At 30.1% G+C, this 14,590-nt stretch overlaps 1 non-coding gene across 1 annotated transcript; it reads left to right on the top strand.

Moving 5' to 3' along the window:
- Positions 1-9,135: 9,135 nt before the first annotated feature.
- On the top strand, positions 9,136-9,208 carry TRNAA-AGC (transfer RNA alanine (anticodon AGC)). Its single transcript has one exon. It is a non-coding gene; the product is annotated as a tRNA-Ala (tRNA).
- Positions 9,209-14,590: the final 5,382 nt, after the last annotated feature.

Here is a 14,590-nt window from a genome sequence, read left to right as displayed (position 1 = left end):
TACAAATGGTGCTTTATCAGTTAGTTCTCACAAGTCTCTTTCTAATGCTTCTCTAGTTATCTACCAGTTGATCAAAATGGATTTCAATGAAATGGGTGGGTTCCTTTGCTTGTCAATGTATTTGCTTGGAGAGCTGGGATGTGCCATATTCGAACATCGGATGCTTTGATACATAGGAATGTGCCAATTGGTGATTTATTGGTGCCCATTATGTACTGGCCTCGATTATCTTATCTGGCAATCGGTAAGTCCTTTGTGTAACCTCACACCCTTTTATGTTTTCTCAATCAAAGACCTTTTGAATTTTTCTTGTAGTCCGTGTATGGGTCTGTTTTTGAGAAAGGTAATCCTCACTGCCTGGTGGTGCAACTTGAATACTAGGTACAGAACACTATTCAAGTTTCAACCATATATGGGTTAAGCATCAAGCTAATCTTATGCCTTTAGATTAGAAAGATTGGAGTAAATTTCAATTTTAGTTATCTAAATGTTTTAAATATTTTCTGTATATGATGTGTAAATCCAAACAAAAGTCGGGTGCTCAAATTCTGGGGTGTAGCAATTATAGAGTTTACAATCACTAAAACCAAGTTATTACTATTGCATGAATATTAATTAACTGCTGATGTTTCAAGCTATGACTTTAGACTAACATAACAAACTGCTTATCTGCCTGAACTTTTTCTGATTTTCGGTCTTGATCTGAATTGGCTTTTATGGGTCTATCTAAGAAATTCTTGTGAATACTATGAAGACTTGTACTATAAGAATCAAGAAGGGCGTGGGGCACGTGAAAAGGTGAACAAGTTGTCGAGTTGAAGTTGTGTTAGTCAAGCTTCAAAATTCCAAAACACAAGTTGCTTTTGCACCCAAAAAAGGGGTTTTCACACCTTTGAAAGTGACTTTTCGAATCAAATTCCCCTTTTGCATGTTAACGCTTTGCCTTTTAAACGACTATGAAAGCTTGAAATCCATCACTATCCCATCATCACAACTTATCATCTACAATTATTTTATGTATTTGATATTCTTGTATTATTGTAATTGATTTATATATTTTTTCAGAGTTGTTATATATATATATATATATATATATATATATATATATATATATATATATATATATATATATATATATATATAACGGCCATTTGAATCACTGACGCATTATTGACTCACTTGACAATCTCCATTCTCCGAGTACCGGATTTCACCTTAATATTATTTTATATGAAAAGAAAGATATCATGAAAGCAATTATAAAGATATATATGGGTGCTTATTATTTGACAATACTGTTAGTTTGACGATTTGAATTTGATTGTATGCTTTATTTTTTTTCCCCAGATTTTTATATGAACTTATAACAAGGTTACAAAACCGAATTGTCGTGTTGGAATTCAGATTGGTTTTGGACACTATATACAATAAAACTGAATTATAATGTATTTTTATTTAATTTTTATTTTATGGGCCTAATTTATTAATCAAGGACCTCAGGACCTATAGTTAACCAATATCTAATAGTTGCATTTGATTTGGTGATACCCTTCTTACTTAATCCTCTGCTAATCTAGGGCCATTTGCTTCAGAAAATATTTCTAAAAAAGATGAAATGTCTTAAAACGAATTAGAACTAATTACAATGAAAATTTGTATTGTCAAAATCCAAAAATTTAGACATGAACCTAAGAATCGTGTCGGACACATAAGATTGATTGTTCCCAAGCCCTGAAATCGCCTACAACCCCATCTTCATCTGCGATTGTTTGTTGCCATCATCTTCATTGTCTTCAATATGCCGAACCTATAAATAATGTTCAATTTTCTCAACTTATTGATCATAATCTATAGGTTTTGATTATAAACAATTCAATGAACTTGATTAGTAAAACTATCGCTTGGTTATTTTGCTAGCAGACCACTTTAAAGTTTAAACCCATATGGACCTATTTTTATGTATGATCAATTTATGTTTCCACCATCCCTATCTCTAAAGTTACATTAAAAATCAATATGCTTCTTTCACTTTTTCAATTAAATTATATTTTTATATACATTTATCATTATATTTTCACTCTACTTCACTCACAAACACTTAAAAAAATATATTAAAAAATGTATATAGTGCTACATGAGCTTTTCAAATATACAAAAAAATCGCTGCTTTGCTCTTTCATTCACTCACAACACTCTAAACCACTCCCTAAATTATAAAAACATTCGTCACATATTTTAGAGAAAACTTTTGCATCCCTATGGTTTCACGGCAGAGGCATAATGAGTCCTCAAAAAAAATTTTTGAACAGGTTGAGTCCCTGAGGTTTCAGAAACAAGCAATTTGAGTCGCCGTTGCTAACTGAACATGTGGAATTACTAGTTTACCCTTTTCTTATGATCCGTGTGAGTTCTCGTGGTTAAGTGATTGCTCAGTTTTAATCCCTCTTTAAAAGTTCCCACCAAATTAAAGAATTAACCACCAAACTACAACCAAACAACCCATAATCAACCAGCCAAACTATAATCAACCAAAAATAACTGAACCAAACATTTTTCAACAAAAATAAAAGAACCGAATTTTTTTTAACAACAATAAAGAACCGAACTAATTTTTCTTAACAAAAATAAACAAACCAAGCTTATTTAACAAAAAATACGAACCGAACTACTTTTACAACAAAAATAAATGAACCGAACTACTTTTTAATAAAAATAAATGAACCAGGCTACTTTTTTAACAAAAATAAACGAATTGAATTATCTTTTTAACAAATAAACTAACCAAATGTAACATCTAGGAAAAACCCATATTTATTTTGGGTTAAAATTTCCAACTTTGAAAGTTAAAGGATTAAAAATAATTTCAAAGACAAGTAAGGGGAAAAATGAGATAAAGAAAAACAAAGCATTATTATGTTAAGGTAATAAGGAAAAATAAGATAAGAAAATAAAGGCATCTTATTTTAAGAAAGTAAGAAAATTCATCCCACATAGAAAGATGGAAGAAAATGTAAGCATCCCACATGGGTATAAATAAGGAATGAATTTTCATCCCATATGGAAACAAACAAATAAATGGAGGCTCTTTATAAGGAACCAAGTTTCCATAGAAATGTTTTAATGTGATTAATCACTCTCCATAGTCCTAGCGGAGGGTGCGAAGCACTCGACGCGCACACGCACGGACACGGGCGTAATGTGGCATTTTGATGGCGCACGCTCGCATCGCCGCGAGCCGCATAAGGGCCGCTTTAGTATTTTTGGATAATTCAAGGACTAAAAATGAGAATTTGAAACTTGCATCTTCGCGATACGCGAAGTTGCAAAACAGTCGCATCTTCGCGATACGCGAAGGACAAAAGACTTGGACCGACTTAGGAGCATCTTCGCAATACTCGAAGTTGCATCTCTGCATGCATGACACGTGGCAAGCCTACTGATGACTCAGCAAAGCTAATGCACCTTCGCGATACGCGAAGCAACTTTGCGATACGCGAAGATGCATGATTTCAGCTATAAATAGAAAGGTGTTCGGCACATTCCAACTCACACCAACCACTTCACTTTTCACACGTTTGCATCGTTTTGCGTGCCGACCTCGAAAGGCATACCGACATCGTGAAGCGTGCCAAGCTCCGAAGCTCTGACGGTTTAAGCAATAATACGCGATATAGAGTAGAAGTGCCGCTTGACCAATCATAGGCATTTAACTCCAATACCCGTACGAGGTAGGGGTTCTGATTAAATTATTATTTTATTATAATAGCTTAGACCATAGTCAGGGGTATAGCCCAAACCTTGATCACTGTTAAAGTATAATATAGCTTTTCATAAGCACAGGTTATAATCTAATTATAGTTTCTTCATGATTAAGAAAAGTAATCATTTTCATGCAAAGGGTATAATTAAATAGTATTTCTTAATGATTAAGAAATATACTATTTATTCACGGGTTATAGGCAAGTAATGTTTCTTCTTGAAGAAGAAACCTGGTGTAAATGTTTCTTTCTAAAGAAGAAAACATGATATATAATTAACGCATAAACAAAGGGACTAAAGGTCCACATGTTTCATACAAACAAACGAATTGTCAAGGTTACAGCTATACAAAATAGACTACGAGGTCTGAAGCTAGATCGTTGATCTAGATATTTATATAAATATTATACTCGTACAATAGGTCCGAGATAACAGTCAATCAATCAATCAGAAAGCTGAAAACAGAAACAGGAATAAGTAACAGAAACTGATGTACAAACAGGGGTCAGTAACCAAAACTAATCAATATACAGGAATCAGTGTTAGAAACTGATTTACAATCATAAAAGGTGAATACGCCCCAAACTTTACAACTCTTTTTGAGTCTGAACTGTTTGCATGGGATTTACGAATCCTTAAAACTTTGTGCTACAATAATGAGAAACGGGCATACTCAAATTATGAGTATACATGTGTCTGGATCCATACATACATGGTGACTCGGATTTCCCCGAGGCCATGCATATCATCAAACATGCCTCTGGTAGTCTACGAGACTGATCAGAGAAATGATATTGTGTATATGATTCATTGTACATGTACTTAGGGTAATTGTAACCCAATTAAGTTGGGTGCCTAATGAGTATTGTCACAAAGGTATTGTTATTATTTACACACTGGTATTATTGAGTCAGCGTCATTCACCGGCTGTGTGCTGACGTATTTTTCCCCCACATTTCAGGGAACTGTAAAGAATAGAACTGACAGGCAAGACTGATAGAAGATTGGAGACATAGTCATTAGAGATGATCTGATGGCTCAGATATTTTAGTTAAATATTGTAAATAATCATATTTTGAAATAACAAAACGGGTATTTTGACCCGACGTTTTATAAATAAATATTTTATTAAAAGACTTCCGCTAATAACCCGCAACTCTGATATATTTACAAAACATGTACCAACTGATTGTCACACTCCTAGGCCCTGAATCGGGGTGTGACACCAAACTACTTTTTTAATAAACTAAACGAACATAACTACTTCTAAAATAAGTAATCGAATCAAACTCCACCTTACCGCAAGCTACGGCGATATTTTTGTTAAAAATAAGTTCCGTTAGTTTATTTTTGTTTACAAAAGTTTGGTTCATTTATTTTTGTTAAAAAAAGTAGTTTGATTCTTTCTTTTTTTTTGTTAAAAATAGTTTGGTTCATTATTTTTTTTAAAGTAGTTCGATATGCTTGTTTTTGTTAAAGTGAATTGTTCAGTCCATTAGGTTTAGTAAAAAAGTAGTTCATGTTGTTTACTCTTATTGGAAAAAAAATTGTTTGATTTATTTATTTTTGTTAAAAAATAAGTTTGATTCGTTTTTTTTTAATGTAGTTGGATTCGTTTATTTTTGTTAAACGAAATGAACTAAACTACTTGTTAAAAAAATGTGGTTCGGTTCGTTTAGTTTAGTTTGAAAAAAAAAAAGTAGTTTGATTCGTTTATTTTTGTTAAAAGATAAGTTCGGTTTGTTTATTTTTGCTACAAAAATAAGTTCAGTTCGTTTATTTTTTTATAAAGGTAGTTTGATTCGTTTATTTTTGTTAAAAAATAAGTTCGGTTCATTTATTTTTGTTAAAAAATTAATTCAATTCGTTTATTTTTTTAAACAAAATGAACTACTTGTTAAAAAAAGTGATTCGCTTCGTTTAGTTTGATAAAAAAATAGCTTGGTTCGTTTATTTTTGTTAAAAAGTAGTTCAGTTCGCTAATTTTTGTTGAAAAGGTGGTTCGGTTGGTTTATTTTGTTTAAAAAATTAATCTAGTTCATTTATTTTTGTTAAAAAGGGAAGGAGACTCAAGGTGACCGATTATGAAAGTTCAACGACTTAAAGTGACAATGTGTGTGTGTGTGTGTGTGTGTGTATGCTAAGTACAAAATAAAAACTAACTTGAGTTGTGAAAACTCTAGAAACTCATTCTCAATCACATGTTTTAATTAATGTTTAAATCTTGTGGTCCACAATTAAAGTGAATAAAAAATATAAATATAAATACAATTTTTTCTCTCTCCTGAAAACATATATAAAAATTAGTAAAAAAATATTAACAAATAGCAAAACATTTTTTTTTATGTTTCGATGTTTTGTATTAAATGTTACAACATATATTACATGTAACAAAAAAAACGATGTTAACACTGTTAAGTAACAGTAGGGGCTCAAATAGTTTTCGCGGGTTTTCACAACTCAAGTGGATTTTTATTTTAACCATACCCTATATATACATATATATAAGTGAAATGTTGAATCTAGCCCTGAAGCTAACACTGTTAAGTAACGGGAGGGGCTCAAATGATTCATTTTTGAAACCACATGAACTCAAGCAGCTCAAATTTTTTTCGAAGATTAATTATGCCTCCGTCCTAAAACCACATAAACGCAAACGGTAATTTTCTCCATATTTTAATAATTGATTAAGAACGCCTTTGATTATATCCTTTCCGCATGATAATAAAGATTTTGTTTGGAACTTCAAGTCTAGGCATGCCGGTAACGCGTTTGGTCAACTTTAGTCAGCCTATCGGCAATTTGGCGTAACCTCTTACTGTCCACGTGTTAATTACCGCACTTCTATAACTCATCTTGTTGTTTTCCATTTTTTGCAATAAACGTCCCTCAACTTTGTCACAAATGTTCAAATATTAATAATTATTGTTATTATTATTACTCCTATTATTATTTTATTATTATCTAATAATAATAGTTAGGACTTAGGAGCAGTATTCAACCCCAATAGTTTCGTCGTTGATTTCTCTCACATCCTTCAAATTTTCAAATATTTAACATTACATGATAACTCCAAATAAACTTTATAGGTATATTCATCATTACAAATTCGAAGTCTTGCATTAATAATTTTTTTTAAAACGACGACTTTTTTATATTAGGCTACCGCGCTCTTTAAATTTGGAGAGTCTCAATGCCCAACTCTGGCCAGGCTATGTTGTCTTAACCGGACCCACGCTGGCTTCAGAGTTTGGCTTGGGCGTTCCCTCGGGAAACCATACCGTCGACTCCACTTGATAGCCGTTGTGCCACCTCAAGAGCAGAACTCTCTGGCGTAACACACGGTGGGACGAAAACCCGGGTGGGCTCAGCATTCAAACTGACAACCTTTGAACAAGGCCTAGCTCAAATCCTTTATTGTCAATATCCACCCAAATATAACACAAGTAAGATTTGAAATTTCCCTTAAACCATTACAAGAAAAAATTTAACATTACAAGAAAATATTCAACTTCGTTTTGTATAAATGCATAATCCCTTAAACCATTGCACCAAATCCTTCTTTATACAATATTTTATTCTCTATACAATCCTAAACCATTTCAATAGCGTTCTACTTAAAAAAAAATAGAAAGCTCATCAAAAAAAGATCATATACAAAGATATATATATCAAAGATTGAACGAAGTCAATACGAAGCGATTAGGACCTAAATGTTTGTTTGCCAAAGTTTTTTACATAGATTTTGTAGAACCACGGTTTCAAAATTAATCAACAGCAATACCTTAATTATTCATTAAAATTGATTGCAATACATAATACAACGGAAATGAAATTATACTACAGCGGAAATGAAATTACACTAAAGAATAACAAAATACAAAGAAATAGTATTGAACCAAATTACATAAACAACAAAAAGCGAAATACAATGTGAGTGTTGGTTGAGGATTTCTGTTAATCGGGGTACCTTAAAATATATTTTGGGCTACCCAGGTGAACTCTCCCAGAATACGAAAGCCGAAGCAGTGTGTATTGCTGGGAATAACTTAGCCCCCGAACTATACCTGAAATGAGTTCATGTAGGGCTGAGAAATCTAGAAATAAATTTGGTTGCATCAAGTGAACTATAGCAAGTGAGTTGTGGTTGTGTCTCCAAGGTGCTCCGTATCACCTTCTATTTATATTTATAGCAAGAATGAGTGATGTGTCATTGGAGTGTGCCAAGCGAAATGTGTGTCATCAAAGCGTCACATATTGCACCAATCAATGAGCTCGTGCGCGTCGGGTGCGAAGCACCCTTGCTAATGCCACAAGGTATGTTTTGTCATACAAGAATATAATCTTGCTAGTCTTCCTCCTTATATAGAGCTCACAAGTTTATTATTTTTTTAATGTATGACAAATCTAATTTCCCATTTCATCATTGTGAGACAAACCATATTCCATTATTTAAGTTATCAATCACAACTTAGAGTATTGGTATCACATTCATTACTCCGTTTGGACACATTAACACTTGATTTATTATTAACACATGCTACTAATATTTGTGTCCAACAAATTTTTTATTATTATTTTTTTATTTTGTTTTATTTTAGTATGATGCTTTTTTAGGTATTGTACACTCTTTTTTTATTTAATTAAACTATGTTTTTAAATTAAATAATTTGTACGGTAAAATGAAAATAAAAAAAATAAATAGTGAGTAAACAAACCATCCCACGAGATTAAGTAGTTTGAAGTAGTTTTTGGTTGTTTTAAGGTGACGACACACTATTAGTTGATTTAGTGAGTAGTGTGGTTGAGAGAGTAAATGACCACCAATAAGAATGTGAAATTAAGTTATACTAAGGTAGTTATGAGACATGAGACACAAAATAATTTTGCATATCTACTTAATATTCTAGTATCATAGCATATATTTTGAAATATGCATACACAACATGCCTTTTAAGAAAATAAAGTCAATACATTTGGAAGTATATAAGATTACAAGTTACAGATTACGGAATGAAGAAAGGGACAATAATTTAATAATTTGTTACCAAATAAAATGTCATCATGACAACTTTTGATCTATTTAAATGCGGCTAGCGTAAACGCTAGAACTAACTATTTGGACATTATTTGATACTTATACATGTATATTCATATTCGACTCGTATCGGTTTCGAATGATGTCAGGTTTGTGCTTGGTCAAATCATATAATTAAAGCCAACACGACTTGAGTCAATGAGCCAAGTCAGGACTCGGGGCTATCTTGAACTCGACTTGTTTACAAGTTACAACCGAGTCGATTTCAAGTTAACTTCTCTGTGTGCAATATTGTTCCCACCGTTTAATTTTCCTTCCGATCATCTTAACTCAGCCGTGGGGATGTAGCTCAGATGGTAGAGCGCTCGCTTAGCATGCGAGAGGTACGGGGATCGATACCCTGCATCTCCAACGATTTTTTACAATAGTTCACCAGTTGTAACTTGGGCCTTTATGTGCAATATTATGGACTCATGAAATCTTAAATTTCGTTACCTTCTTTATAAAGAGTATTTACAGTTACTTTTAAAGATGCAACTAATTAAAATAACTTTTTTTTATTACTACTTAACTAAATATATAAATTAACATATAGATAGGGTCCATATGGATTGATCAAACATTGTGATGTGTTTGTCCATCTTCCACTTTCTATTTAAAATTATACAATGAGTTTTTTCTTTCACTCGTTACTTGAATTATACGATAAAGTTTTCTTATCTTCCACTCACTAGTCACTACTTGAAATTATACAATGAGTTTTTCCTAATGATTTCCTACTTAAGCAACCGACTACGGTTTTAACCGCTAATTCACATATTTTTCATGAAAAGTTGCATCATTTCAACTTAAATATTGTGACAGTTTATAAATTTTAACATATAATAGAGAAATCTTTGGTAGGTTTACATGTACAATCTTGACATTGCTTTTCACAAAAAAGTTGCACTCTCATTATTGAACTTTATAAACGAATACAATCAAGATTTCGTATTCAGATAGTTTTTTTATCTAGTTTTTTATATGAAATAAATTTCACATGATTCATGAAGTTGTCTAGAATATTTGGGAAATATAAAACTTATATGTTGTATCTTGATAAGATTACGAACGTCTATAACAATTAAAAATCACCACCAGACATTGTTATCAACAGTAGTAATTTGTTTGTCATGGGCATAGGTCAAGTGTTTTGGAAACTTCTTACCTCAAAAGATAAAAGGGTGTTCTCTGTTAATATACCAAATAGCAATCAAGCAATGGAAGTATAAAAAAGGGTTCATTTGTTATGCTAAAAAATTAAAAACAACTAGAATAAGTATTATAATGTGAGAAGAAAATGTTATGAAGTTTTATAAACGAGAAGTCAAGAACTAAATGATAAAATTGGTCACGTCTTTCTTGACTTGAAAATGGTGTGACGTGATGGCTGTATAGAAAAATGCTACTTTTAGTTGTTTCTTTTTACAGTAATGATATTTCGTCACTCTAATATAAAATAAATATAGCATAAAAAAGTTGTTAGCACGTCGCTAATATTGCAGCTTGCAGGCGATATCGACAGAGACACCATTAACTAAATAAGAATATATATAGTTGCTGCAAAAATAAAATTAAGAGTAGTAGTAAACATCTATGTTTAAAAAAAAGTATAAACATCTTATAATCTATTTTAGTGTTGGTCTAAGGCAATAGGCATAATCTAACAAGGAAATGTAGAATTATTAAGTTACACATTGATCTTATCTTTCATAGTTAAAACTATAGATACACGTACTTGTTATGCACTAATTGATCTCTATTTTAGATTAGCTATGTAATGAACGTTGGTGGTGGGCTCTGGATTTTTCTCCAATGGGATCTGTTTTTTCAGTGTTCAAATTTTTCACAACCAAACTTTAGAATTTTCGACCAGTCGTCATTCAAGTTGAGACGGGATGAGAAACATAATAAATGCAGTATCATAATAAATTTCTCAAACTTGTTTTTTTCAATGATACTTGTATAATTAGCCATAAAATTCATGTTTTAATAAAACGAAGTCACAAATTCATATGTTTAAGTTTAAACCCCTGCTATTTGGAATTCGAAAAAAATATAAAACCACCACCACCACCACCACCACCTTGGAAAATAGGGCATGGTCAGACTTGACATGTGACCAGTTAGTTGGAAGGTAAGGGATTTACCATCATACCAACCTTAGTATTGAACTATTGATACAACGATTCCATCTATTTGTTCTTCCGGAGTCCTTTAAAAAACTTATCATACTATCTCAACAAAATTTTTGAAAAAACATTCCCGGGACCCTGATCCACATAATGTGGGTGTGCCCTTGTTGAACGCTATATATATATATATATATATATATATATATATATATATATATATAAAAGCAAAGTATAGAATGAAAACCCACTTGAGTTGTGAAAACCCTATGTAACATCGTTTTTTTTTTGGGTTACATGTAATATATGTTGTAACATTTAATACAAAACATCGAAACATTAAAAAAAATTGATTTTGCTATTTTTTAACATTTTTTACTAATTTTTTTATATGTTTTTAAGATAGAGAAAAAATTATATTTGTGTTAACATTTTATATATATATGTATGTATGTATATAGAGAGAGAGAGGTTTAGATTAGAATAAAAACCCACTTGAGTTGTGAAAACTCTAGAAACTCATTCTCAACCATATGTTTTTAATTAAAAATTAAATCTTGTGATCCACAATTAAAGTTAATAAAAAATGTAAAAGATTATTTACATTTTCTCTATCCTGAAAACATATATAAAAATTACTAAAAAAAATGTAAAAAAAATAGCAAAACATTCTTTTGTATGTTTTCGATGTTTTGTATTAAATGTAACAACATATATTACATGTAACAAAAAAAACGATGTTACATAGGGTTTTCTCAACTCAAGAGGGTTTTCAAACTATACTTCTCCTATATATATATATATTATATATATATATAGAGAGAGAGAGAGAGAACTAGAGAACTAATAAATAAATATTTTTAATTTAATTAAAAAAATATTTTTAAATTTCCGTTTTTGCCATTATTCTTATATTTTGTTACCATTCACTCGAAAAATAAAAAAAAACTCGTTGTAGTGCACATATGCAATACATCGACTTTTTTTATTGCATATGTGCACTAGTGTGTATTTTGATATGTGCAATAATGTTGAATAGCATATATACAATTTTTTGTATTGTATTAGTGCAATACTGTTATATTATATACAAAAATACCAAAAAAAAAAAACAATACAGTGCATATGTGCATTAGTGTTGTATTACGTATATGGGATAGTTTGTTTTGAGTACAATTATTTGTGTTTGTGTTTGTATTTGCATATACTCAATAGTGTGTATTGTATAATGTAATTGTGTTGTATTATATGCAACAAAACACTATTATATACATGCAATACACATTAGTGCACATATGCACTACATCAACGGGTTTTTTTTAGGAACAATATCATCTTATTAGAAAGAGGAAAGAAAAAAAATAGCAAAATATTTTTTTAAAAAAAGTTAAAAATAATTTTTATTAGTTCTCTAGTTCTCTCTTTAAGAGGAGTTCTCTCCCCCTATATATATATATGAATGATTTCATTTGGTAACCATTTGATTTTTAAAAACTTAAAGAACCAATTTTTTAAACCAGATTTAACCACATCATACATTCACTATAATAATAAATGGGTAATATGGTCTTTTATACATCACACTTTCTACTGTAATTAAATCTAACACTCTTATTATTCATTATTACTTTTTAACCTTCTTATAATTTATAAAAAAAAAGTTCATATAATTTCTATCTATTATTCTATTATCATGTATTTCTATTAATACTTTTTTATTTAGCCCTAATCAAATAAGAAAGTTAAGGAGACTCAACATGTTAAAATAAAAATTTTCAATTTTTTCATAATGTTGAGCAAGCTCGTGTACTCGCATGGTTAACAAAATAGAAAGAGTCGACAAGTAGAATGAATTTAACATGACCACCATTTTCATATTTATTTTTAGAATTTTATAAAGTCGTATATTTGTTAAATTATGGTTTTAAGTAACACATAAAAAACATTAAACTTAAAAAATCAATGATATTTATGTAACATGTGTAATTTATGTATTTTATGTATGTATTTTGTGTCGTTTAATTTATGCACCTTGTGTAATATATGTAATTGATAATTTATGTAATTAATGTAATTTTGAGTAATTTGTGTAATTGGTGTAGATACAATTTCAGTAGCTTATGTCCTTTCATATATTGTGTAGCTTGTATACTTGAGGTAATTTATGTATTTGTATAGTTTTTTTAATTTGTGTATCTGGTTAATTTCTGTAGTTTGGGTAAATTATGTTTTTGTCTATGTAATTCTATATGAAAAAATAAACTGATGATTTTATAGATTTTATTAATATGAATATTGAAAAAGACAATGGTTAAGTAAGATACTATTACACATAGATACTTGTTGGTTTATATTCAAAATTCGTTTTTTGTAAAATTAGTTGTTATAGAAAAAAAACAACAAATTTTATTGAAATTTTATTTTTAGGTGTACAATTGTCACTTGTATATTATAAAAAATCGTATTTGGTTTAAAAAATCAGTTTTTATTATTAAAAAATTGATATGGTTAAAAATAAAAATATTAAAAAACAATGAATGGAATAAAATATGATTTATGCTTTGTCTTTTCTTGTTTGCATTTTTACTTAAAGATTCCTTTATTATTTAATATTATTGTTTTTCTCTCCTTCATGATTTTTTTTATTGTGGTTTAATTAACAACCACAAATCAAATACTTAATTAAATATGCGGTCCATATTTAGTTCTTAAAGTTCTTATAATTCAAAAGGTTCTTAAAATATCCCTCTCATACTTACACACATACACAATATGTGTGTGTATATGTGTAGAGAAAATTATATGTATACATGTAGAGAAAAAAACGATGAGAAAACCATAAAGTTATGAGAAAGCAAATAAAACCAGTATCAATCAATCATCTAATCTATAATTATTCATTGTTTTAGGGGTATATATGTAATGTTGCACACCATCTATCTTACGAAGTTATTTGTGCACAATCACTTTCTATATTTTCTCTATGTTATACGTATTCATTTTCATTCAAATCGTTCGTTTGATTACCTAGAAATCATTAGTTTTCGTCACCACAACTAGTTCTTAAAAAATATCTTAGTTATGCACTTAACAGGAGAATACGAATAACACAATAAACACCAACACTACGAAACACATAATATAATAAGCACGAAGAACAAGATATGTGGTTGTATTTCATCTATGTTGTTACATGTATGTACCTTAACAATTTACATGCACGTAACTCTGTTACATATGTGCAATCTTTCGATTTACATGCATGTGTAATGACGAAAAACATAATGAACATACTGGAACTACATATATGTAAATCTAGCGTATTCATGAAAAACACGAACATCATACTTGTAACATCCCAAAAACTTAAATAACTAAAGGTTATTCAAATTTAAGATAAGTTTTATGTATTAAGCTAAGATTTTGAATGCAAATATTTGAATGTGCAAATTTGGAAGTAAAATTTGAAAACAATAAATTTAATACACTTTTCTTTCAACCTAATTACTGGACTATAATTAAATACTTGAACTTCTTTGATATGATCATTTACAAAGAAGGTCCTTCATTTTTTTACAAAAGAAAAGAAGTTACAAGTATTTTATTATAGTAAGTGTTTGGG

Source organism: Bidens hawaiensis, unplaced genomic scaffold (assembly GCF_021521415.1).
Source record: "Bidens hawaiensis isolate Kalapana, Puna unplaced genomic scaffold, B.hawaiensis_p1.1 tig00002525_1, whole genome shotgun sequence".
Lineage (NCBI taxonomy): Eukaryota > Viridiplantae > Streptophyta > Magnoliopsida > Asterales > Asteraceae > Bidens > Bidens hawaiensis.
This window is presented reverse-complemented; position numbering and strand designations above follow the sequence as displayed.